This window comes from Pinus tabuliformis, chromosome 2_2 (assembly GCF_031772625.1).
Source record: "Pinus tabuliformis cultivar Carrire ecotype Pingquan chromosome 2_2, CPIR1, whole genome shotgun sequence".
NCBI classification, from domain to species: Eukaryota; Viridiplantae; Streptophyta; class Pinopsida; order Pinales; family Pinaceae; genus Pinus; species Pinus tabuliformis.
The window spans coordinates 1,029,382,480-1,029,408,697 of record NC_142300.1 but is presented as its reverse complement, the minus strand read 5'-3'; the positions used below and the strand labels follow the sequence as shown (position 1 = coordinate 1,029,408,697).

The 26,218-nt window shown below is 35.9% G+C and overlaps 1 pseudogene; it reads right to left on the bottom strand.

The window, feature by feature from the left end:
- LOC149196857 (GDSL esterase/lipase At4g26790-like) overlaps nt 1–17,122 on the bottom strand; it is a 57,887-nt pseudogene extending 40,765 nt beyond the window's left edge.
- Nucleotides 17,123–26,218: the final 9,096 nt, after the last annotated feature.

Genomic DNA, 26,218 nt, shown 5'->3' with positions numbered 1-26,218 from the left:
TAGAGCATAATAATGATTACATTTTATCCTTTTGTTATCCTTGATGTTACTTTTCCTTGGACTTCTTGACTAATTAGTGTGCAGATTTTATCTTTATGCTTGAATTTTGGGAAAACATGTCTAATGTTATAGCGTGATAAGTACGATTGATTATTTTGGTCTCCTTTAGATTGTGTTCAGTTTGAGCAATTTTATTTTGATTTCTCGCCTAGTTTATAGCCTTGAGATTTGTTCAAATTCGCTATATTTGAAAAAAAGATAAAAAATATTAGAGCTATGTTGCAGTGACCTCTTGTTTACAATTATTCTTGTTTTATATTTTGACATTAAAACATGTCAACTTGTATGTTCATTTTCCGACTTCAAATACAAATCAATTTGTCTCCCTTTAATGATTATTTCCCCAATTGTGTTTATTTAATCTCTAAAGTCAACATTGCATTCAATTGAATCTAACTTGAGTATGGAACAATGGCCCGTCTACTTAAAAAATCATGGTTCCCCAACATCTAGGCCTTAAGATGTGGATAATTATTTTGGAACTTTTCTTCAATCAATTTTTTTGATTTGCATAGGAAGTTATTATTTATAACCATGATGGGCTTGTTTTAGTTTTTGGGAGGTCTAAGGCGTTCGTGAAAATATGGAGATAGATTTATGTTTCTTGTCTGAAAGGGGAAAAGTTGTGTATAATCCTAGCCTTCTATTAGCAAGCCTTGAAGTATAAGTATAAAATTATAAATACCTCTTCAGATTCTCCAGCATCCTTCTTACTCAAAATTGTCTAGAAATCTTGGAATGGTGGGAGTTTCAGTCTTGACAAGAACCTTTACGACTAACATATTTTTTTCTATATTAGGACAAAGACATTGAAGTCCCTTCGTTCCCTCTAGAAGATTTTGGATTAGCATCTTCATATGAATGTAGTGAGTGTGGAAAGATATGTATTCTTGACAACCGAGTAGATTGTGGTGTGAAATGGGTTCGGAAGTGGTTCTTAATGGCATCTCTACCAACCGACAAATTCAAAGATTTATGCGGCACTAAATTAAAAAGACTATTTAAAAAATTAGAGAATGAGACATGACAAATAAAATGGCTGACCTAGTATTTGTTAGAGTGACCTACACATGGACAGGAAGACGTTGCAACGTGTAAAAGCCACAAAACATCAGCCTACCCTCTGTACATTGATTTGACTTATATAGATAGTGTAATTCGAGGAGGAGTCAATGCAAATATGGTACCTCTCTCATTATGATTCATATCTATTTGTTTTAGTTATAGTTGGCTTTCAAAACAAGTGATAAACATATATGCTAATACTAGCTTTCAAAAATTCTATCATAGTTGTTTTTGGCAGAAGAAAGCCAGTAAAGAGGGGAAAATAGTTAATAATTATGTCATAAATTCCAAAAGGACATGGATGATGTTTGGTTTTCTTTTGTGATTAATATACAAACTTAGTTAATCAGTGAAACCAGAGTAATAGATAAACGAACTGAGAAGATGGATAGTTATTAGCATGCATAATCATTTTCAAGCAGGGACCCGAGATCATCTGGAGGTGAAAGAAAATTTCAGATAGGCATATGTATCTGTGATTTAAGATATTGTGTTCCATGCCCAAAACCTAAGTAGAAATATGCACCCATAAGAAAGTTGCTTGAGGGTTTTAGCTTAGCCTCTGTGTGCGTATATGTATGACTTATTATGTGCTAATGATAAGTAGGAACAGTATGCATGATCATCTTATGAGTATGTTTTTGATGTTTAAAACAATAGATTTAACTTACTTTGAGAAAGATAGAGTTGGGTTGGATAAGAACACTGGAATCCTTATTTTCGTATGAAAAATCTTCTAACTAAGTTCTTATTGCATGCTATATGCCATAATGAACAAGTGGCTTAAAATTTTGATGTTAGATTTTTTTAAGTATGGTTATGATATACAAATATGCCATGAAGAATTGATGCTATGCTATGTTTCATATGACTATTAGAAATTGTTCGAGATTAGCTTAATGATTGCCCTGATATTGAGAATGATGATGATATGTGATGAAGTCATGATAAACATAACTATTATTTAAACTCATGCTACCATCATATAGACCAATTCGCAAATTGGTTGATCCGAATTTGATCCTAAGCATTCTCTAAGTTTTCATAAACTCTTTCAAGTTATGCCAAAAAATTCAAGTCTTAGAAAGATCAAGCTATGAGAAGGAATCCTCATGACAGTTGCAATTTGTGATAAGCATGGAGCAATGAGGACCCTTCGTCGAGTGCGCAGACTGTTGGCCCATGGTAATGCATGCTAGCAAAAATTGGCAAAACCAGAGGCTAATTCAAGAAACGCGGGTAGTTTCTAATACGTGATTAGCGCTAATTGTGTATCGCAGGGCGTACCTCTTAGAGAAGGAAAGCCCCGAGGGCCCAGACCCAAAATGACTATGAAATGTGGAAAAGTAATTAATATGGTTCTATAGAGCGGGATTCGACAAAACCGGCAGGATAACGAAAGGCCTTGAGGTGATAACCAGTTTCAACCAAGTCCCCCCCGATGCCACACATTGACCGGCAGGCATCCTGCGAAAGAGAGAGAAAACCGCTCACATCGCACGGGTAAATGTCATGCTACTTACCTACCTGATATGAATGATGACGGAAGGATTTGGGGGGCCCAGATCAATGGTGGAGGCGTGTTCCAATAAATGACCAAATTTGACAATGTTATAAAGCAAGATTATATGGGATTTGAAGTTGGATGTTGACGATGAGTTTGCAAAAGATTCATGTTTCATGGGCAATCCAAAAGCAAATGGAAATAATGGTTGTTCAAATAGGTCCAAGGAACATGACACACTCACCCATTCGAGAATAGGTGGCCACCTCCTTGTGAAGTGTTACACAGTGATGATGACGCAAAATAGGGGAATTCAAATGAACAGAGGCAGAAGAACCAGAATGCCGGGAAGCAGAAATGAACCTACAGAAAGCATATTGGCTTTAAAGCCATGAATTGACAAAAGCAGACACAACACAGAGGAGAGTTAGTTAGATGCAGAAGCTAACAGCAGAGAACAGAGAGAAGAAGTCGAGCTGACTTGAAGGAAACATCAAGACAGATAGAACTAGAGAGAGTCGGAGAGTTTGCGTACTCTAGAGAAAGCTTGAGAGGTTCAAGTGAGCTCCTTGGCATAGGCCTGTCAAGTATGAGTCTCAGATTGGGCTCATACTACTGTGACCAGTAGAGGTCAAGTTTCAGTAAGGAGATTCAGTGTACTCCAATCCTACTGATTCATATCTGTTGAGTGAGACTCAAATTGATCTCACTGTTGTAAAAACTATGCTTTGAAAACATAATAGAGAGGCCATCACTGAAGGCTAGACCACAAGACGTAGCCCAGGAGCGTTGGGTGAACTCCTTATTAAACTTGTTGTGTTTATATGTTTGCATGTTATGTTTTCTCTAACTACATCAATGCCTATGTATTTCATAATATTATCGATCCATTGCATAAAGTAACATATGCACATCCATGAACATGAGTCTATAATACCTTTAATTCTTTGTCCTCGATAAATTCCAGATCAAGTGGTATCAGATCTCTAGGTTGCTAAGGTTAGAAAAGCTTGTGTTGGATTTTGTTGTTGAATGCTAAATAGATCAAAGCTTAAATTAGGAGAAGAATAATTGGCTCAAGCCAACCCTGAAATTGGAAGAGTCTACCCTAAGAGGAAAATGTCAGAATAAAACCCCTTGGAATCAGACTCCCAGTTCATGGATGGTTTCATAACCATGAAAACCATGGTAGAGGAAATGTATAGAGAATTTTAGAAAGGTAGAGAAGGAGATCCATCAAATTCCAAACAAGATAATGGAGCAGAAGAATCTCTTCTCCATGACCACTCTAAAGGCAAACGGAAAGAAGAAAAACTTCCCACACCTCCTAGTAGCCCCAAAAACAAAAATAAAACATATTTGATTAAATTAGACGTTAAATTTGACTTGTCGATATATGATGGAGAGTTGAATGTAGAAAAGCTGGATAATTGGATTAGACATATTGATGTTTATTGCAGAGTGCAGAGCATTGATTCAGACAAGAGTAAGATTCAGCTAGCCAGCCTACGCCTTTGAGGCAATGCCTTGGTATGGTTGGAAGGCAGGACACAAGCTGACATGGAGAAGCATGGTAAAATTCTTTTCGTCTGGAGTAAATTTGTTTCTACAATTAAAAAGTAATTCTATCCACTAGCCTATATGCAGCAAGCCATGATGAGTTGGCAAACTCTTCACCAATTAAAAGGGAAAAGTGTACAAGGCTACACTCAAGAATTTAGGAAAAGAGATTTGATTCTAGGAATTTCCTTAGACTCACCTAAAACTATGTTGAAGTATATAGGTGGTCTACACAGCTACTTAAGGCACACTATTCTCATGTTTAATCCAACTAGCATATATGAGGTATCTGTTGAGGCTACATATCTAGAGGCTAGAGGCAAGAATGTGAATCCAGAAGTTGGGGGATCATCAAAACACACTGCAAGCGAAAGAAAGGAAAAGAGAAAGTAGAAATGGAAAGAGAGGAAGGAAAATATTGTACAAAAGACCAAGTCTTCATGCACTCACTGTAAGAAGGATGGGCATGATGATGAACACCACTGGATCCTCCATCTAGAGCTGAGACCCAAGAAGTTCGAGGGAAAAAAGAAGAAGACTATTGCAGCTATTCAAAAGGATTTGTGGTAAGACTCGGGAGATGAAACAACAATCACAGCCACAGATATAAAAGGTAAAAATTCTGAAGCATCTACTAGTAATTCTACACAAGCTACTGATAATGAAGAAAATTAGAGGAAAAGACATGAGCCTTTTCATATTCAAGTTATTTCCAAGCATCAAAAGATTGATACTTTGTTTGATAGTGGCTCACAAGTAAATTTAACTTCTGAAGAAATTGTAAAGAATTTGGGATTACTAACCACACCTCATAAAAAGCCATATCCATTAGGTTTGTTATGTGACAAAGCACAACTACAAGTGACTAGACAATGTAAACTTAGGTGTTCTTTTGGGTCAGCATTTGTAGATGAGGTTGAGTTAGATACGGTTCCTTTGGATATATGTGGAATTGTTTTGGGAAGTCCTTACTTGTATGATAGGAAAGCTACTCTATATAGAGCTGAGAACAAGTATCAACTCATTAAAAATGAAATCAAATATATTGTAAGAACTCATCAACTCAAGAATAATTATACTCTCATAAAGTCGAGGAAAATGAAAAAAATTGTAAATTCATGCATACAATTTTTATTGATGGTTTTAAAGGAAAAGAAACCTGATAAAACAGATGTCTTTGAGGGTTGTGATGCTAAAAAACAAACTGATTTAGAAAAAATTGTTTCAGAATATGATATACTATTTCAAGAACCTAAAGGTCTACCACCCAAAAAGGAAATAGTACATGATATTAATTTGCAACAAGATGCTCCATTCCCTAACATCGAAATGTACAGGTTGTCCGCTTTAGAGAATGCAGAAATCAAGAAGCAGGTACAGGAGCTACTCGAGAATGGGTTCATCAGACCTAGCACATCACCATGTGGGTCTCCAATTATATTGGTGAGAAAGAAAGATGGCTCATGCAGAATGTGCATTTATTATCGAGCACTGAACAAAATAATGATAAAAAATAGTTATCCTCTTCCTCGCATAGATGATCTATAAGATCAGTTAAAAGAAATTGTTTATTTTCCCAAGTTGGACTTGCATAGTGGCTACATCAGGTCAGAGTTGCAGAGAAAGATACATGGAAGACTGCTTTCAAAACAAAGCAGGGATTGTATGAGTGTTTGGTTATTCCTTTTGGCTTAGCTAATGCTCCTGCCACTTTCATAAGAGTAATGAATGATGTACTCAAACCTTTTCTTGATGATTTTGTCATTTTATATATGGATGAAATTCTTATATTCAGTAAAACATGGGAAGAACATTTAAAGCCTATCATGCAGACTCTATATGTTTTGAAAAGAGAAAATCTTTATGTTAAGCTCTCAAAATGTGAATTTGGCAAAACATCTTTGAATTATTTGGATCATATTGTAGGGGGTGCTGAATTGAAGATAGATCCCTCTAAGGCTGCAGTCATTGTAAACTAGCCTAAACCCAAATCTGCTACAGAAGTTAGAAGCTTCTTAGGAGAATCACGGTATTGGAGAAAGTTTATTTCTAACTTTTCGTTAATTGCAACTCCCTTACATTCTTTAATAGGATTGAACAAGGCATTTCAGTGGGGAGGAAAACAATAGAAAGCCATCGACACCTTAAAAGAAAAGATTAGTACAACACTAGTACTAGCACTGCTCGATCTTCAAAGACCATTTGAGATTGAAACGGATGTCAGTGACTATGCCATGGGAGCAGTGTTGATGAAGCACAATAAGCCTATATGTTATCATTCTAAGACATTTAATTCTGAAGTAGTTAACCATCCCACATATGACAAAGAATTGTATGCATTAGTACATAGTGTGAAAAAGTGGAAACATTATTTAATAGTCAAAGAGACATTTGTACGTACTGATCATCAACCACTTCAATATTTGCACTCCTAAACTGAGTTGCAGTAATCAAGGCACTATAGGTGGATGGGTTTTCTACAACAGTTTCATCTATTCGTTAGATATAAAAAGGGCATACACAATAAAGTTGCAAATATGTAGTCCAGACCAATCACAAATGCATCTACTATGCTTAAGCATAATTCAGTATTGCATGAAAGCTACATTGAACAGTATGCTCAAGATATAGATTTTAAAGATGTATATGCAACTTTAAGTCATGGAAAACAAGTAGAAGAATTGGATTATCATGTTAAGGACCAACTCTTGTATCATTTTAGAAAGTTATGCATTCCACAGACTAAAAGAGTAAAGATAATTCAAGAAGAACACACTTCTCTAATATCAGGTCACTTTGGTGTAAGTAACACAGTTTCACTGCTGCAAAGATTTTGTTATTGGCCAAAAATGAATGAGACAGTTTCTAGATATGTAAGAGGGTGTACCATGTGTGCTAAAAGCAATCCCAACAATAGAAAACTAGTCTTGTACACTCCACTATCAGTTCCTTCTCATCCTTGGGAAAGTGTTTCCATTGACTTCGTTGGGGGACTGCCTAAATCTAGGAAAGGTCATGACTATTTATATGTTGTTGTAGATAGGTTTAGCATAATGTGTATTTTAATACCTTGTAACAAATAGATTACACCTGAAGAAAATGCAAAGCTATTCTCTCAGCATGTATGGGTTCATTTTGGATTACCCACTTCCATTATATCTGATCGAGATACCCAATTTGTTGGGAAATTTTGCTCAAGTTTGTGGGAATTGACGGACACCAGACTGAAAAAGAGCACTGTCGTTCATCCGCAAACAGATGGCCAAACAGAAGTGGTCAACAGGATAGTGATCCAGATTCTCAGAGGTTATTGCAGCAAGCATCCCAAGCTTTGGGATGAACATTTATATTATGTGAAGCATGCTTACAACCGAGCTAAACATTCTTCTACACAAAGATCTCCTTTTGAGACCTATTTTGGCTTCACACCAAGGTCTCCCTTGGATTTTGTCATTGGTAAAGACATAGAGGTTGATGGACACAGTGATGTGGACAAGGCAACAAAGTTCATCGAACAAATCCAAGAGATTCACTAGCCAGTACAGGAAAAACTGGAAAAGAGCCAAGCCAAGTACAAGGCAAGGCATGATAAGCATTGGATGGAGCATAGTTTCCAAGTTGGTGATCAAGTCTGGTTGTATATCAGCAAAGACAGAATGCAAGCTGAAGGTAAGAAGCGAAAGCCAATAAGGTATGGACCTTTCAAGATACTTGAGAAAATTGGTTAGAATGCTTTTCACCTTAATTTACCAGCTTGCATGCACATCTACTTGGTTGTTAATGTAGACAACTTGAGAATATTTGAACCTTCATTGATTGAAGATCCCAAGGAGCAGAGTCAATTGCCTTCTATTGATGATATGTTGCCTGAATATCTTAACGAATTACAGGAAGATACATTTCTGGACTGGAAGGTGAGAAATACGTATAGACAGGACATAGAGTACCTCAGGATTCGGCTCAAAGGTTTGAAACCAAGCAGTGCAAAATGGATAGAGATTGGGCAAGCGAGGAATCAGTATCCTCACTTGATGGATGCTTAAAAACCATCTTTTGGTTGTCCAAGAGGTTTTTTAGTGGGAAGGCCGTGATCCAAATTGGATCCTAAACACTCTCTAAGTTTTCATAAACCCTTTCAATTTATGCCAAAAAATTCAAGTCTTAGAAAGATCAAGCTATCTGAAGGAATCCTCGTGACAGTTAAAATTTTTGATCAACGTGGAGCAACGAGGACCCTCGGTTGAGCACGCAGACTGTTGGCCCATGGTAATGCGTGCTACCGCAAATTGGCAAAACCAGGGGCTAATTCAAGAAACGGGGGTAGTTTTTGATATGTGATTAGCACTAAAGTGCTAATCACATATCACAGGGTGTCCCCCTCAGTGAAGGAAAGCACCGAGCGCCCGAACCCGAAATGAATATGAAATGTAGAAAGGTAATTAATTTGGTTCCGTAGAGTGGGATTCCACAAAACCGATAGGAAATCGGAAGGGCTTGAGGCGGTAAGTAGTTTCAACTGAGTCCCGCCCAATGCCACACATTGAGTGACATGCGTCTGGTGGAAGAGAGAGAAAACCGCTCACATCGCATGGGTAAACGTCACACTACTTACCTGCTCGATATGAATGACGACCGTAGGATTTGGGGGGCCCAGATAAACGGCAAAGGCGCATCCTGATAAATGACCAGATTTGATAAGGTTATAAAGCAAGATAACGTGGGATTCGAAGTCCAAAATGGGTCTGTAATACCTTTAATTCTTTGTCCTGGATAAATTCTAGATCGTTGGTTGTGATTATATATTCATGATAAGATGATTCTCTGGGGGGAGCATATCTGGCATATGGTTACCAGAAATTACTCTGTTATGTTGCATAAAGAAGTTCTAAAGTGGGAAATTAACATGTTTATTAATATAAAAAGTTATTATAGATGGTAAAAATTACAAACTTTAAACTATGGATAAAGACTCTTATGTGGATACAATTACATGATTGAAAGGAGATGCTTATAACAGAATAATTAAATAATTGATAGTCATGGAAAAGAATGGTCGTCAGATTAAGACAATATTAATGTCATTAGCAAGTAATGCATATAGTAGAAGAATATGAATTATACATTGGCAAGTGCGACTTGCATGTAGGGTTCATTGTGGGATGCAATGAGTTGCATGGGCATGTCTTAATATGTGAAGGAATAAAAAATTATCACAACTAAACTATGATAAAATCAAAGAAGAATTTACCATATATGTGGGAGAATCTAGGGTGTAATTGGTTTTGGATAAGAAATCCAAGATTAAACTATGATGCCTTAATAATCCTTAAATGAATATATGAGAAAAACGGAAACTAATTATTACACCAATGATAAATATACAAGTTTTTGGATAGTTATAGTATGGGGAAGAGAGACTCCGTGGAAAACTCTAATGAAATAAGATCCTAATAAGGGATGGGAGACGTGAAAGAGGAATTTTTATACGTAATATGAGACTAGGTACTTTAAAATTGTCTTTTAAGTTAAATGTGACTGTATTTATCAATTCAAATGCAAGGGATGATGAAATTATCCTTGGATATGGGTTGTCAATAAACAATCATTTTAATAAGAAAATAAACTAAATACACCTTCATGAAGGAAACAAAAAACTTATCAGAAAATTATGCATAGTTAAACATGCATAGGTTGGAATCCATGGGATTCTGGTTGAATAAAGTAAGAGTCATAAAGTACATGATAATCTAACATAAACCAGGAATGAGATTTTTCAAGTGGGTGTGAAAATATGATACAACCTATTGTAAAGATCATATATTAATAATGATGGTATGATAAGAAGGATAGTGAATTGACATCAAAATTACACCTAGTATACATACATAATGGAAATCTAGAAGAAAGTCTTATGCTTCTTCGGAAAATGCCTCTGGGTTAGTAAGTAGAAAATGGCAAAAGAAAAAATGATTTTACATAATTACCGCTCATACTGATATAAAAATCTAATGTTAGCATAACACATGCATCAAATAAGATAAGTGAGGATAACCGATCTCTTGGTCTTAAGTATGTCAACTAGTGAATAGTTAGCTTTCAATACTGACCCTTATTTGGGAGATGTATGAAGGTGCATATTTTTTAGCTAACGATGTTTAGACCTACATGAAACTTATCATAACCAACAAAGGTGTTGGAAGAAGGAAAGCATATGAAATGATTTTTTAAAGTGTGGGACATTGGTTAGGTACCAAACAAATCTATTCTTGGTTAAAGACAAGCCAAGAAGTTTAATATACTTTAAATATCTATGATAGACTCAATATCATAGTGAATAATCTACTTAATGGTATATTCCATTGTTGTTAAAAACCTAGTACAGGTGACATATTTAATCCGAAAACTAAAATTTATGTGTATGATTGAGTGATAGTGGGCATGATCACTGTTATCATACTATTAGATGGATATTGTTGCAATCACGTGACATAGGAAAATGATTGCTAAATAATGGAACATGAACAGTATGACATAAAAACACTTTCATTGGTTTTAGAAATGAAACATGTTCATGAAAATTCCTTATAAATTGAGAACAATTGTTCTACTTACCATAAATACATGAAGGAATGTTTGACATACTACTAACATGATTAAAAATAGGTAGATAAGTTTATGTCATCCAGGTGATGCTATGCACATTGGTAGGATATGCAGTATTATAGATTGTACTATGTACAAGCAGTACATATGGTACCAGTATAAAAATATGTATGGCATGATTAAACACGATATGTATAGCTATGTGTGTAATGCACCTTCTATGCAGGTATGCATGAAGACACTGAGTGGGTGTCCACCACAGGAATTGACCTGGAGGTTTCATAGAAGAAGGAAAATAAAAAGAGACTCAAGGATAAGTAACAATGGTTTATTTTCAGTTGTGTACATATGATTATGATGGTTGTATATGAGATAACATGTTATGATATGTTGTGCATATTGATTTGGAAAATATGCCAGTTGACTTGTTGAAAGCAGAGGAGCTACAAAAAGAATGTGTTCAGCAAGGACAGAAAGTCTTGGAAGGATATAGGGAGAGAACATGCATTCCTCAAATAAAATGAATAATGAGAAATATAAGCGAGAGCTGCTTTAGCAGTATTGTTTATCAAGATATTGATATGGTAAACTTAGTTGAATTTCTGCATCTAAATTTTCTTACAAATTGTTTGAAAGCAATGTTATAGGTATCTATGGAAGGAGAGGTGTTGGGAGCACTCCTTGTAACAGATTATATATCTATATAGATATATATATATATATATATATATATATATATATATATATATATATATATATATATATATATATATATTGATTGGTAGATTTGCATCAAATGGCAAGGCCATAAAAGTTGTGGGTTCATAGACAACTATCTGTGAATGAGGATGCAGTAATACACTAAGGACAGTCTAAAATTTAAGGGGGGAGTATGTAAAACCCCTCCCTTGTGTGTTAGACTATTGTAAACCTATGTTTAGAAAAGCTAGGTGTGATGAATAATAGGGAAAGCAAGTATATATTATTAAAAAAATTAATAAATAAATCACTTGGAAAAGCGATACACCAAGAGATGAGATTCTTTCCAAATCCCATTGAGGAATGGGATATGAATAAATATTTCATGACAACCTTCCATATGTGATTGTAGATATCCTAAATGGATTGGAGATAAATTTCCATCGGATGGATTGGGGATAGATATCCATCAAGTAAGAAACATAAAAGCCTTGTGGGAGATAAAGGCAAGATTTTATGAGGAAATTCCTTGTGGGAGATAAAGGCAAGCTTTTCTGACAAAGGCTGAGGAAAACAAAAAAAAATCATAAAAGAGAGATGTCGCTAATGGAAACTATATCATGAAAGGGAGTATTAAATACCCATTGCATAGATCAATTCGAGGCACTTGATCCATGCAATGAACCTCATCTCGGGGGGAATTAGAGGTGATTCATGGTTGGGCGGTGGTGCTCCGCTCTCCAAGTGATGTTTTAGTGGGATTCATTTGCGTAAAATGTTTTGTATGGTGTTTTCTTCCCTCTTTGTTTCAAATCCATTTAGCTTAAGAAATAAATTGCATGAGTTTTCTAGCCATGAGAATTATTGAAGGAATTACATGTGATTGTTATACATGAGTAAATTTATCTGTGTTCATGGAATTTATGAGATAACATTATATGGATGCATGTGACAATTTTGGCATAGCAATGAAATTATAATTCAGGTTATTAAAGGACCAATGTGTACATCTTATGTAGTATTGGTATATCCAATCGCTCATTAAGGTAAATAGTCATGCTTGAGCTGCTTTGTGAAATGGTTAACAATAGTTAAGGCTCGACGATATAAACTAAGGTGCAGATTATCTAGGTTATGCAGTTGCAGCGAGGGTATCTACTACAGCTCTTTGTGCATAACATATATGGCAACATCCATTTAATTTGGAGAAAGATAATTATAGGGTATTTATGTTAATGATTTCATTAATGTTTCTATGAAATTAAATTTATGAGATGCCCATATATAGATTAATGTGTGAGATAACTAATGGCATGACATGTTGATGCATGCAAACCAGTTAGGCGATAATGCTCCTAAATGATATAATCAATGATTCAATATTTTCTAAGCCATCCATGTCAAAAGAATTGTATTTCTAAGCCATGCTAGTCTAACTGCTTTTGCATGTTGCATAAAAGTTATATCACTAAACCTTTTAACTATGCATGTAGGATTATGATCATGATTCCTAGCTATGTTGCCATGTTGGTTACCATAATCTCAAAGAAATGTTTCGTTAATGATTATCTGGGGTTTCAAATACTTGTGTGAGGTTGTCGAAGAGTGTTACTGACTGCATGCTATAATTAAATTCTCTCTCCCAATTGTGAAGTATGACAAAAGATTGACTGTACTATAGATGGACCTGAGATTCCACATCATGGATCCACCTATGTTGTTGTTAAATGGATAAGACTATGGGTTATGTTATATAAATAATAAATATTAGATAATGACAAACTAAATATACTCTCGGTAGGGGTGAAATCTTAACTATAGTTGAAGAAAAATTTCCAGAATAAGGAGCCTAGTAGCTAATTCTCAAGGTAGTCTCAAGAAGTATGTTACATTATATTCATATTAAATTCCAATATATCTCTCAATATGCATTTATATAAAAGAATCATACTTTCTTGAGTTATATAAAATATTTAAGCATGGTCTATATTGAAATTGGCCTTGAGGAATTTATATTTTTAACAAAATGAATGGTTCAGATTGCAAGCTAAGCAAATATCCTTCGTCTAATACAAGATCTAATAAAAAATATGAAAAGTTTACCAATTTTCAATTTCTTAACACTTCTACTTTCCTTTGCGAAACGTCTCTATGCATGGCATGTGCGTTCCTTTAGCATATTGACACATCGATATGTATATTCCATTGCTTGACACATCGGCCATCCATTCAGGCATTTCGAATTTAATGCAATCATTTTCCTGAAGTCCCAAATTCTTCCATTGATGGCTTCTGTAATTTAGGATTGATAATTCACTACCTATTCGATTGTGAATCTTTATGATCCAGCTTCTCCAAAGTTGAACCAATGAACGGAGAACAAGTGTGTTTCAATAATGCATTGATTTAGCATTTGAGTCTAGGAATTCTTCTTCTTGTGATGTTTCTTTTGAAAAATATTTTCCTTATGAGAAACCACATATACTATTTACATGACCCATTTTCCTCCATTGACACAGTGATTGATTAGATTCTTCAATCATTCAGTGTATTAAAGAATGTCTTTTGAAAAAGATTTTTCTTATGACAAACCACATATACTATTTACATGACCCATTTTCCTCCATTCACAACGTGGTTTATTAGATTCATCAATCATGTAGTATATCAAAGAATGTTGAGAATTAAAAAGACATAGAAATCATGGGAGATAGCTAGATTGATTTTTATATTCGACAACAAGCCAGCGTGTGAGAAAGTTGTAGCTAGGATGTGTTGATGGCATTACGAGAGGAATATTGTCATTGCAACATGCATGAGATAAGCGGTATTATGTCAGTCAATCATTGGACTCTGATTATTGAAACCACAATGAATATATATGTGTGTACATCCTAAGATATAGCTATATCTTGCATAATATTTTGTTCTTGATATTTCAATCGACATTTTTCAAGCTTCGATATGGAAATGTTAGTTGCTGACATCAAAAAAAAGCTATGATCAATTCTAAGTTCTTAAGTTAAAACTCAAAACTGCATTTTCTGCACTCATGAAATATGGGAATGTTAGCTGTTGACATCATGATCATTTCTAGGTTACTATGTTAAAATTCAAAAATATATCTTCTACAGTCATAAAATATGAAATATCAATATTTGAGGATAATGAATGGCATCAATCATGTATTAGAGACTTTATTTTGCATGTATCTACTATCTTCATTTGTATCATAGTTACCAAATTCAACTGTATTGATAAAATAGAAATTGAAAATATGGCAGTACTTTTGATTTGATCGGACTTTTAATCAAATACCATTAGAAATTCGAGTATTGTGATGGTTTTTTATATTTACATGACTAGTTTAAGCCCTCAATTAAATAACAAAGTGTACTAGTATGAGCTTGGTAGCCATTCATGCCAAAAGTATGAGAGATGGTAAAGTATGAAGAAAAATATTAACGGTGATATTTATTCATTAATTAATTATGTCATGGTATTATATCAATAAATCTATTTTTTCATATTGATTCTTCTTTCATATGGAATGAACATTTTTCTAGAGAAAAAATCGAACTTTTTATTAAAAAGAAATAAAAGGTTACATAGTATATGAAATTAAGAATTCAATTTTGTTGTATGATTTCAGATCACAGAGCCCACAGGATGTAAAATATATAATCTTGTCAAAAGAAAAACCTAAAATGTGTTGTTCATGATGTCAGGAAAGCAAGAAGAAAAGAACCAAATAATCCAGCTGGCCTAAGCTTTCCTACCCTTCTTCTTCTCCACTCTTCGCCAACCACCAGTGTTGGGAGTGGAAACAATAGTGAAAAGATGGTTTTCCATTGTGTTCATTGGTTGTTCCTTGTCTGACTCTGATCCTTTGGAGCCATGAGTTAGATTGATGCCACTTATATCCAGTTGAAGTTCCTGTTTCTATTCCAAATTGTTCTCTTTTTGTGTATTGTCCTGAACTTTTTGTTCATCTTCTTCTACATTGTGTTATACATTCTTTTCTGTGTCTACCTTCATCACCAAAGGTTTGTATTTTTCCATCCTTTCGGCTTCCTCTGTTGTTGCTTACTCCTATTGGGGATGGCGTGTGGGCATGCACTAAGTAGGTGACCTGTTTGTTGACATCCACAACATCGAAATGTTTTGTTTTCATAGTCCAAGGGTTGTGTCCACTATGTATTATTGAAATTCAAGATTATACTTTCTAGTAGGCCTTGGCTGAGGTCTACATTGACACATATTCTGGCGAAAGTAAATATTCCTTTTATGTGTTTCTCTGAATCAATCTTTATGTAAATTCCCAAGGTATCTACAATAGAGATTAAAGCCTTTTGATGCTAGAAATGTAAAGGGAGGTTATGCAACGTAACCCAGACTGGAATCTTTGATACCATCATTGTGTTGGAATCAAAATCTGGAAACCATGGGGTGATGAATAGTCCAGCACTGCCCCAGAACCATGGCCCTTGGTTGAGAACAATATTCATTTCCTCTTCTACGTAAAATCTTACAATGAAAAACCTTTGGGGTATAAATAGATTTCACAATTTGTTATCCAAACCGTATGGATGTAGTGATGCAATACATTATATCTAGGCCAAAAACCATTAAATCTGCAAATAACTGCAGATGTGTGTAGATCTGAGTATATAGCTTTTACCTCTAGTATATCGATGGTGAGAGATGGGCTCCTAGGTTTTTGTTCTACAATGTAGGGCCCCGGGGACTCAGTGGTAGTTGTGGGAATGGTTTTCCCTTTTCCCTTGACTATGTCCTTGAAAGACCCTGTGTTCTTCGAGCTAGTTCTAGAACATCTGCCCCGCAGATGGAGGTTGATGGTGATGGTTGAATCTGATATTATGTTGTAGTCCTGAAGAGTATGATTGTCCTGTAAACTATGTCCCAGATAAATCATATTTTGTGCATGAGTTGGTATGTCGAGGAAGCTCTGTATTTCAAATCACAGATCCGAGATACTGCAACCTTTGCCATATCCTTAGGAAGTGGTGCCTACCATCCGGTGTTCTGATAAAGATCTGTGTATGGTCCGTGATTATAGGATCTGTCTCCATATGTGGCTGACCTCTTTCTGTTGCCCGAGACTAATTGATGTAGGACCTTAGTTCATCCCTATTTCGTCGGTGTTTTTCAGTCCGGGGTTTCAGATCTGCTGGATCTTGGTAGATCTTTTTATTATGAACTATATCAGTTAGATCAATGGCAGATCTGGGGTATTTATGCCTTCCCACAGTGGAAATGAGCAACCCGGCTCCTTGCAGCAATCTCCCAGAGGCTGTAGTAGAAAATCGGGAGAATAGGCTTGCATATCCAACATTATCGTGCGTTGTTGTAAGAGGCTTACCTTAGCCCCTTCTACAATGGCCATGGATGCTGCGGCATCTTTTAACCCACGTTTCAAACCCTTCCATCCTCTGTAGCCGAGGGTCTTTGCAGATATGGGCACATGGGGTTCCTGATGTAGTCATGAGCAGCGAGCACAACTCCTACTCGGCTTGGGCTCCCGGAGAGCTTGGGCGCACCAAGATCTGCTGGACTGACACAGATTCGTGATGGAGGATAATTGGGAGAGCTCATGCCTGAAATCGCCATTTAGCTAAGACTCTTCTTCCTCTCATGAAGTTCTTTGTTGTTAAAATTTGAAATCAATATGGAATGAACTTATGTTTAAGTATGTATTTGATTTTTTTTTTATTTTTTTAATCAAAATGAGGTATTATTATTTTCTGTAAAACTATAAAATTATATAATTTTTTGTTTTATGTAATTTTATTGAAAATGAAAATACAAAACTTTGATCGTTAATGTAATGATGTGATGCTCTTACAAACATAAAATTGATTCTTCACTATTCATATAGAATAAGAATGTTTAAAACACAATTACTAGGTTGCGGCTCTCTTATCAATATAAATTTGATTTTTCATTATTGATATAAGACATAAATAATTAAAAAATAATTACTAGATTGATACTTTTTTAGAGAAAGTCTCTATTACTATGATTTTTATTTTTTATTCGTTAAAAACTAAGATTTTTATTTTTTATTCGTTAAAAACTAAGTAAAATATATGTATCAATAGGATACATAAAGGGAAAATTTATAAGATTAAAAAAAGAAAATTTTCATAAAAATAATTAGAAGAGAATACTAAAAAAGAAACCAATTTTAATAGTATAGTGGCTAAATTTTTCGGACTTGAAATTTTTTCAATTAAACCGTATCGAATCCAATTCCAATCCGAATACGAATTAAGTGGGTAACTATGGTTTATACACAAATATTCCTATCAACAAAAAAAGGGTTTTTGGTTGTTGAAATCAAAAGGAATATATTCCATATATACCTACAATAATACTATTAAAAATTAAAATAATAACAATATTATTAATTAATAATAGATATAAAATTTAATATCAATATTCTATTAAAAATTAAAGATAATATGAGAAAATTGATAATTAAAGATAATATGAAAAAATTATCAATGTTATGAATGAAGTTAATAATTTTAATAAAAATAATATTATCTATAATATTAAAAAATTTATTAAATTTTAATTATTAATTTTATTTATTTATAAAAAATAATCTGTATATAAATGATGTTAATTTATATATAAATAATATTAATATGGCTCTGCTAATTTAATTAAAGTGTACAAAATTTAACCCTACGTGAAAATCATGAAACTTCAATGACTCAATTCAAAATCAGTCATTAATCGTCATGAAACTTCAATGACTCAATTCAAAATCAGTCATTAATCGTGTAAACCGGACTGACTCAATTCAAAAGCATTTATTCATCGTGTAAAAAGTTTAGTCGATACAACACCATGTAAGATAAAATTGCAGGGTTATATATGACATGGTTTCTTATCTTAAGTTTAAAAAATGCGAATAAAAAAGCGACTTAACTTCTCCTCTAATTTGCGAATAAAAAAGCGACTTAACTTCTCCTCTAATTTTATATAGGTATAGGTGAAGTACTTTTATATTATTTGGCGATGTTTTTAAGTTGTAACCACAGTTCAAATAGTTTTGCAGTACTTTTATATTATTTGGTGATGTTTTTAAGTTGTAACCACAGTTCAAATAGTAGCAATGTACACAAAGCGGGAGCCTTTAACACCGCGAGGATGCCTGTGAATTAAATAAGCTGGCCTTGTGTGGAGAAATTGTGACACTAAATTGTGCAACCCAGACGTGATAGAGGGGGTGTGTCCGATTAGTAAATGAAAAAATATGTATACTTTGAAAGGAAATGGTAATAAATGATGTAGAATATTATTATTATTATTATTATTAATTCATTTTTTTTAATGGTATGATATACATAATCATAAATTCTCATTTAAAAATTATAAGTATTCTATGCCTTTCACTTTTCATTAATATTCTCATCCTGACTCGGTAATTACATGTTAGCTATAAAAACACCTAAATTTTAGGAAATGCAACCAAATTCGATTTAAAATTAGATATCTTTTTATATGGTAAAAACACCTGAATTTTAATGATGCAACACATGCATCCTTTTTGTACGAATTACTCAATTTCAAGAGGAACGGGATTATGTTACTCAAATTGCGATTAACCATGGTCTCATAAAGAGAAATGAGTACATCTGATTATAACTATAATTTATACGCTGCGATAAATTATTATTCTCAATGCTGGGACGACATGGCATGTAGTTTTCTTTCCTAATTGAGAGGTGGGCATGTGAATCCAGGCGGAGGGGTAGCGCCACAATGAACAAAAAGATCCAGAGCCAATGGTAGGATGACAATGAAAGAGAAGGGAAAGAAAGCACAGAATAAGGTAGTAGAGGTTGCAGAATATGGATTCCATAGCCGCTGTGGTAGTTTCAACGCGCAATTTTCTAAATTCAATATATTATTGAAGAAAATCCTCATTGAAAACCCACTGTTGGGTATTTTTAAATGGAGAAAATACCAAAAACCAAATAAAAATTTACCACAGAGACAATGCTCTGTTTACTCTGTCCATGATCTTTTGACAGGGAACCTCTTAAAAATCAAAATGACTCAGAAGACACCATTACACAGTCACAAAGCATTTCTATTAATTAAAACAAGCATTCTGTTACATATTTCTTCCTCTATGCAAAGAGGGAATCTCAAAACAAAACTCTGCTGCTCTCACAAATTTTCCACTACTGTGGAGATTACATAAACCAGCTCTCTATTCTTCAATAGCTAAAACAAAGCATTACATTCCAAAATCTATATAGCACTGCTGTGCATTTTACAAAGACAATCGCACTCTCGTGCGTAACCACCACTCACAACACTCAAAAAACAAAAACTATATACTACTACAGCACGTAGGCTTGTTTTTAACATATGACAACGTATACAAAAAAAATATAAAAAAATCGTATGTCATATGGGACAATGCCCATAACCAAAATTAAAAGCATGCCCATAACAATATTAAATACGTGCCCATAACAATATTGAAGCCTCCACCAAAGAAAATACGACAGGCATTAAAAACCATAAGTTTCCACCTACGGCGGTCAACAAGAAAATGACAAAATTTGATGTGACGTGGGCGGACAGCACATTCTGGAAGTCAACGGCGGAGATCACGCGATCAAATCGCTGAGCCGATCCAACGTGGTTCGCACACCCTCCTCCGGCAAACCAAACGACTTTTACCGTCCGGGGAAAGTGGTTTTGGGGCGTTCGTACATGGGACGCGTGGCGGAGAGTGAATGTGTTCGGAGCCTCCTCCTGCTCGTACAGTCTTTGCCAAGAGTGGTGCGGGGAGACCGGGATGGTTTTCAAAAACCACCGTGCTGCATAAAATTACAATTTTAACACTCCCCTTTAATTTTAACAGCCGCACGTTCGGTCATTCCCAAACACTTCCTCAAAAATTCGAAACTCTTCTGAACTAGTGGCTTTGTCAAGATGTCTGCAACCTGTTCCTGGGTCCTGCAATGTTCTAGGACAATTTCTCCATTGTTCACTAATTCTCTGATGTAGTGAAACCTTGTATCAATGTGTTTCGTTCTCTTATGAAACACTGAATTCTTTGACAAAGCAATAGCAGAGCTATTGTCACAAAAGACCACTGTTGCTTTTGCCTGCTCTTGGCCTAAGCTTCTCAACATCCTTCTCATCCAAACTGCCTGACAAGCTGCTGCTGTCGCTGCCACATATTCAGCCTCTGCTGTAGACAATGCTACAATGGACTGCTTCTTAGAAGCCCATGAAATGGCTCCTGAACCCATATTAAAAACATAACCGGAAGTGCTCTTCCGATCATCTACACTTCCAGCCCAATCACTATCAGTGTATCCAACCAAATCTGAATGTTCTGAGGCATGATATAGAATTCCAAACATTTTGGTACCTTTCACATACCTCAAAATTCTCTTTGCTGCCTGCCAATGTGCCTCCTTTGGCCTCTCCATAAATCTGGAAATTAAACTAACAGCATACATTAAATCAGGCCTGGTTGCTGTTAAATACATAAGGCTGCCCACAATGCTTTTGTATAAACTAGGATCAAAATCCTTGCTGCTGTCCTCTCCGCTGAGCTTTAATCCCATCACTGTGGGAGTGATTGCTGCCTTGCACTCTTGCATGTTAAATCTGCCCAAAACTTGATTTACATATCTTGCTTGAGATATAAAAATTCCTTTTTCATTTTGATCTACTTCTATGCCTAAGAAGTATCTCAACAAACCCATGTCAGTCATTTCAAATTCATTCTTCATGACTGATTTAAAATTCTCAATAAGATAAATATCATTTCCAGTGAAAATAACATCATCTACATACAAGACAACAATTAAAATTTTACCATCCTTTTTTTTGATGTAGACTGTGGGCTCTCCTTCACATTTGTCAAATTCATTCTCCAATAGATATGAATCTATCCTGTTGTACCATGCTCTAGGCGCTTGCTTCAGCCCATAAAGAGCTTTCTTCAATTTGCACACTTTGTGCTCTTCACCTTTCTTCTCATATCCGAGAGGCTGTTCCACATAGACCTCTTCCATTAACACTCCATTTAGGAATGCTGATTTCACATCCATTTGGTAGACTTTCCATTTGTTTTGTGCTGCTATGGACAGCACTGCTCTCACGGTTTCCATTCTTGCAACCGGGGCGAAAGTCTCCTCATAATCTCTCCCATACTGCTGCTTGTACCCCTTGACAACCAGCCTTGCCTTGTGCCTTTCTATCTTGCCTTCAGCATTGCTTTTGGTCTTGTAGACCCATTTCACACCAATGACTTCTTTGCCTTTTGGTAGCTCAACCAAATCCCATGTTTTGTTTCTCTCTATGGCATTGATTTCCTCATCCATAGCTTCTATCCATTTCCTATCTTTAATAGCTTCTTCAAAATGGATAGGATCATCAACATGACAAAACAAGGCAAATAAGGAATTCATTCCTTCTTCATAAATTTCACTTAGATTTCTAAACTTCTTACCTCTTTCACTTGGTGTGCAAGTGCTTGAAGATGCACTTGAATTTCCTCCTTGTGGTGTGCTTGGAGAAGCACTCTCATTGATCCTCAATGGTGTACCTTGTTGTCCTTGTGTTGGTGCTGCTGTTTGCGGATTCATTTCAGCCACCTCCTCTTCATCCTCATCATGAGACAAACAGTTTTTAACATTCATTGTTTTCTCTATGCTTCCATCCCAAGCTTCCTCTTCAATGAATTGAACATCCCTGCTGACAAAGAACTTCTTGGTAGATGGAATGTACAGCCTATAGGCTTTGGATTCATCACTGTATCCAATGAAGATGCATTTCTCCCCTTTGCTGTCCAACTTCCTCCTTAGTTTATCTGGAATGTGTGCATAGGCCACACACCCAAAAACTCTCATGTGGGTGACTCCTTGCTTTCTCTCACTCCATGCCTCTTCTGGCACTTTGTTCATGACTGCTTTTGTAGGACACCTGTTCAAAATATACACTGCACAATGTACAGCTTCAGCCCAATACTCATTTCGCAAATGCTTTGCCTTCAACATGCTCCTTGCCATCTCCATGATGGTTCTGTTCTTCCTTTCAGCAACTCCATTTTGTTGTGGGGTGTACCGAGTTGTGAACTGTTTATGTATTCCATTTTCTCTACAAAACTTTAGGAATTCATTTGAGATATACTCATCTCCTCTATCAGTTCTCAATACTTTTATGTGCAGCCCGCTTTGGTTCTCCACTGGTGCTTTGAAGTTTTGGAATTTCTCAAAGACTTCACTTTTGTTCTTGAGGAAATATATCCAAGTCTTTCTTGTAAAATCATCAATGAATGTCAAGAAATATAGGCTGCCAGCTAATAATGGAGCTTGCATTGGTCCACACAAATCTGAGTGGATAATCTCTAAGGGTGTCTTTGCCCTTATGCTCTTCCCTGATGGAAAACTTTCTCTGTGTTGTTTGCCCAATATACAACCTTCACAAAGGCTGTCCGGCTTCTCTATCAATGGTAATCCTCTTACCATTTCTTTTCTGCTCAATAAGTTTAGACCTCCAAAATTTAGATGCCCGAATCTCAAGTGCCATAACCAGTTCTCATCCTTTGGCACGCTTTGGAAGGCCTCTTGGGTGACTGCTGCCATTTCCTTCTTGTTCTTCAAGTCTGCCCGGATCCGGAGAGGGAACATCCTGTTCCTTGTCATCTTCACTTCAGCAATGCATCTTTTGCTGGGTGGTATATCCATGATGGTGCACACATCATTTACAAAGTAAACATTGTAACCCTTTTGGATAAGCTGTCCAACACTCAATAGGTTACATCTCATTCTAGGGACATAGTATACATCTGATATGGTTTTCCTTTCTCCTTGTTTTGTAAATATTTTTACCTCCCCTTTTCCCATAACAAACACTTTACTATCAGTTCCTAGTGTGACCTCTGATTTCAAATTCTGATCTAAGGCTGAAAAGAGGGCTATATTCCCTGTCATATGGTTGCTGCAACCTGAGTCTAAAAACCATATGTCCTCACTATGTGTTTCAGCCATGTTACAAGCTAACAGAACATTTTCTTGACTATTGTTTTCTCTTGTAACATTTGCATTTTGTCTGCTGTTCATATCATGCTGTTTCTTTCTACAATCACTAGCATAATGTCCATACTTTTTGCAATAATAGCATTGAACATTAGATTTATCATACCTTTGTCCTTGAGCATGATACTGATCTCTTTGTTGGCTGCTGCCTTGACCTTGGTTCTGATTTGGATTGCTGCCTCTTCCTTGTGCATTTGATGGGCTGTTCCTTCCACCTCTGTTCTGGCTTCTGCCTCTTCCTCTTTTGTTTCCTTTGCCTTGACCTCTTCCTCTTCCAAAAGACATCTGGGTCTTGAAGGCTTGCTCAAGGGATGAGTTTTCATTCCTACTCAACCTCTGCTCATGAGTTATCAGTGATGCATGTAGCTCATCAACTGAATATCTTGAGAGATCCTTTGTCTCTTCAATGGTGGTGACTATGGCATCAAACCTTGAGGGTAAGACCCTCAATATTTTCTCCACTATTTTTCTATCTTCAATTGTTTCTCCATGAGTTCTCATTTGTGTGATTACACCAATCACATGAGTGAAGAATGAGTCAATGTTATCTGACTCCTTCATGTTCAAGTTTTCAAAATCCTTTCTCAGCATTTGCAATTTTGCTGTCTTCACTCTCTCCATGTCTTGATAGGCTGTCTTGAGAGTTTGCCATGCTTCATGTGATGTTGTAGCTGCTACTATCCTTGGGAATATACTCTGGTCCACTGCTTGATACAACAAGACAATGGCCTTTGCATCCTTCTTCCTATTGAGCTTCAGCTGATCCTTCTCTCCCTGAGTTAATGCATTGAACTCAGTTTCATCTGCTGGTTCCTCAAACCCATATTCTACTAGTTCCCATATATCTTGAGCGATGAACAAAGCTCTCATGGTTATAGACCAGTAGTCATAGTTCTTCCCATTAAAGTGTGGGAGCTGGGTCTTGAACATACCCATGCTTGTGCTTGCCATTCCTTGCATCTTGAACTATGGTTTTAAATCCTTGACTGTGTTTTTTAAAAAAAAAAAACAACTGACTGTCTTCAGCAATAACAAGAGAAATGCTTTTGGGGAATACCTGAATCCTTCGCTGTCTGAGTCTTCTAACTGCCTGAGAGGTTTTGCTGCAGCAACAACCTTCTCCCTTCAGCTTCTTTAACCTTTTTAAAGAGCCTGGTCCTGCTCTGATACCACTGTTGGGTATTTTTAAATGGAGAAAATACCAAAAACCAAATAAAAATTTACCACAGAGACAATGCTCTGTTTACTCTGTCCAGGATCTTTTGACAGGGAACCTCTTAAAAATCAAAATGACTCAGAAGACACCATTACACAGTCACAAAGCATTTCTATTAATTAAAACAAGCATTCTGTTACATATTTCTTCCTCTGTGCAAAGAGGGAATCTCAAAACAAAACTCTGCTGCTCTCACAAATTTTCCACTGCTGTGGAGATTACATAAACCAGCTCTCTATTCTTCAATAGCTAAAACAAAGCATTACATTCCAAAATCTATATAGCACTGCTGTGCATTTTACAAAGACAATCGCACTCTCGTGCGTAACCACCACTCACAACACTCAAAAAACAAAAACTATATACTACTACAGCACGTAGGCTTGTTTTTAACATATGACAACGTATACAAAAAAAATATAAAAAAATCGTATGTCATATGGGACAATGCCCATAACCAAAATTAAAAGCATGCCCATAACCAAAATTAAAAGCATGCCCATAACAATATTGAAGCCTCCACCAAAGAAAATACGACAGGCATTAAAAACCATAAGTTTCCACCTACGGTGGTCAACAAGAAAATGACAAGATTTGATGTGACGTGGGCGGACATCACATTCTGGAAGTCAACGGCGGAGATCACGCGATCAAATCGTTGAGCCGATCCAACGTGGTTCACACACCCTCCTCCGGCAAACCAAACGACTTTTACCATCCGGGGAAAGTGGTTTTGGGGCGTTCGTACATGGGACGCGTGGCGGAGAGTGAATGTGTTCGGAGCCTCCTCCTGCTCATACAGTCTTTGCCAAGAGTGGTGCGGGGAGACCGGGATGGTTTTCAAAAACCACCGTGCTGCATAAAATTACAATTTTAACACCCACCAGCACTCCACATGGCGTCGGAAGCGGAAATCGTTCTTCTGGAAAGCTTCTGGAACATTTCGGTAAATAAAGATAATAAAATAAACGTCAGTATTTCTGTGTATTTATGTTGGTTTTATATTTAGAGGAACATGAATATGTTAATAAAATATGTGAAGTTTCACATTCCGATTAACCATGTACTCATTAAGACAAATGAGTACATCTGATTATAGTCATAATTTAAAATTCAACGATAGTGCAAAAGATGCGATAAAATATTATTATCAACGCTGTGTTACATTGCTCTGCTCATCTCTCATAAAACCAATGAAGGAAATCATTGGTCCTCTTTCTTAAAGAAACAAAAATAACAAAACGCAGCACATATTCTATTTAATCCGTAAAGGTCGGCGGTTATTGTCACAACATTACATTTCACCTGCGCGCAATCCATAATGAGTGTGGACATACGATTGACACTAAACCATTAAAGGAAATATACGGCAGTGAGGGACGACATGCCATGCAATTTGCCTCC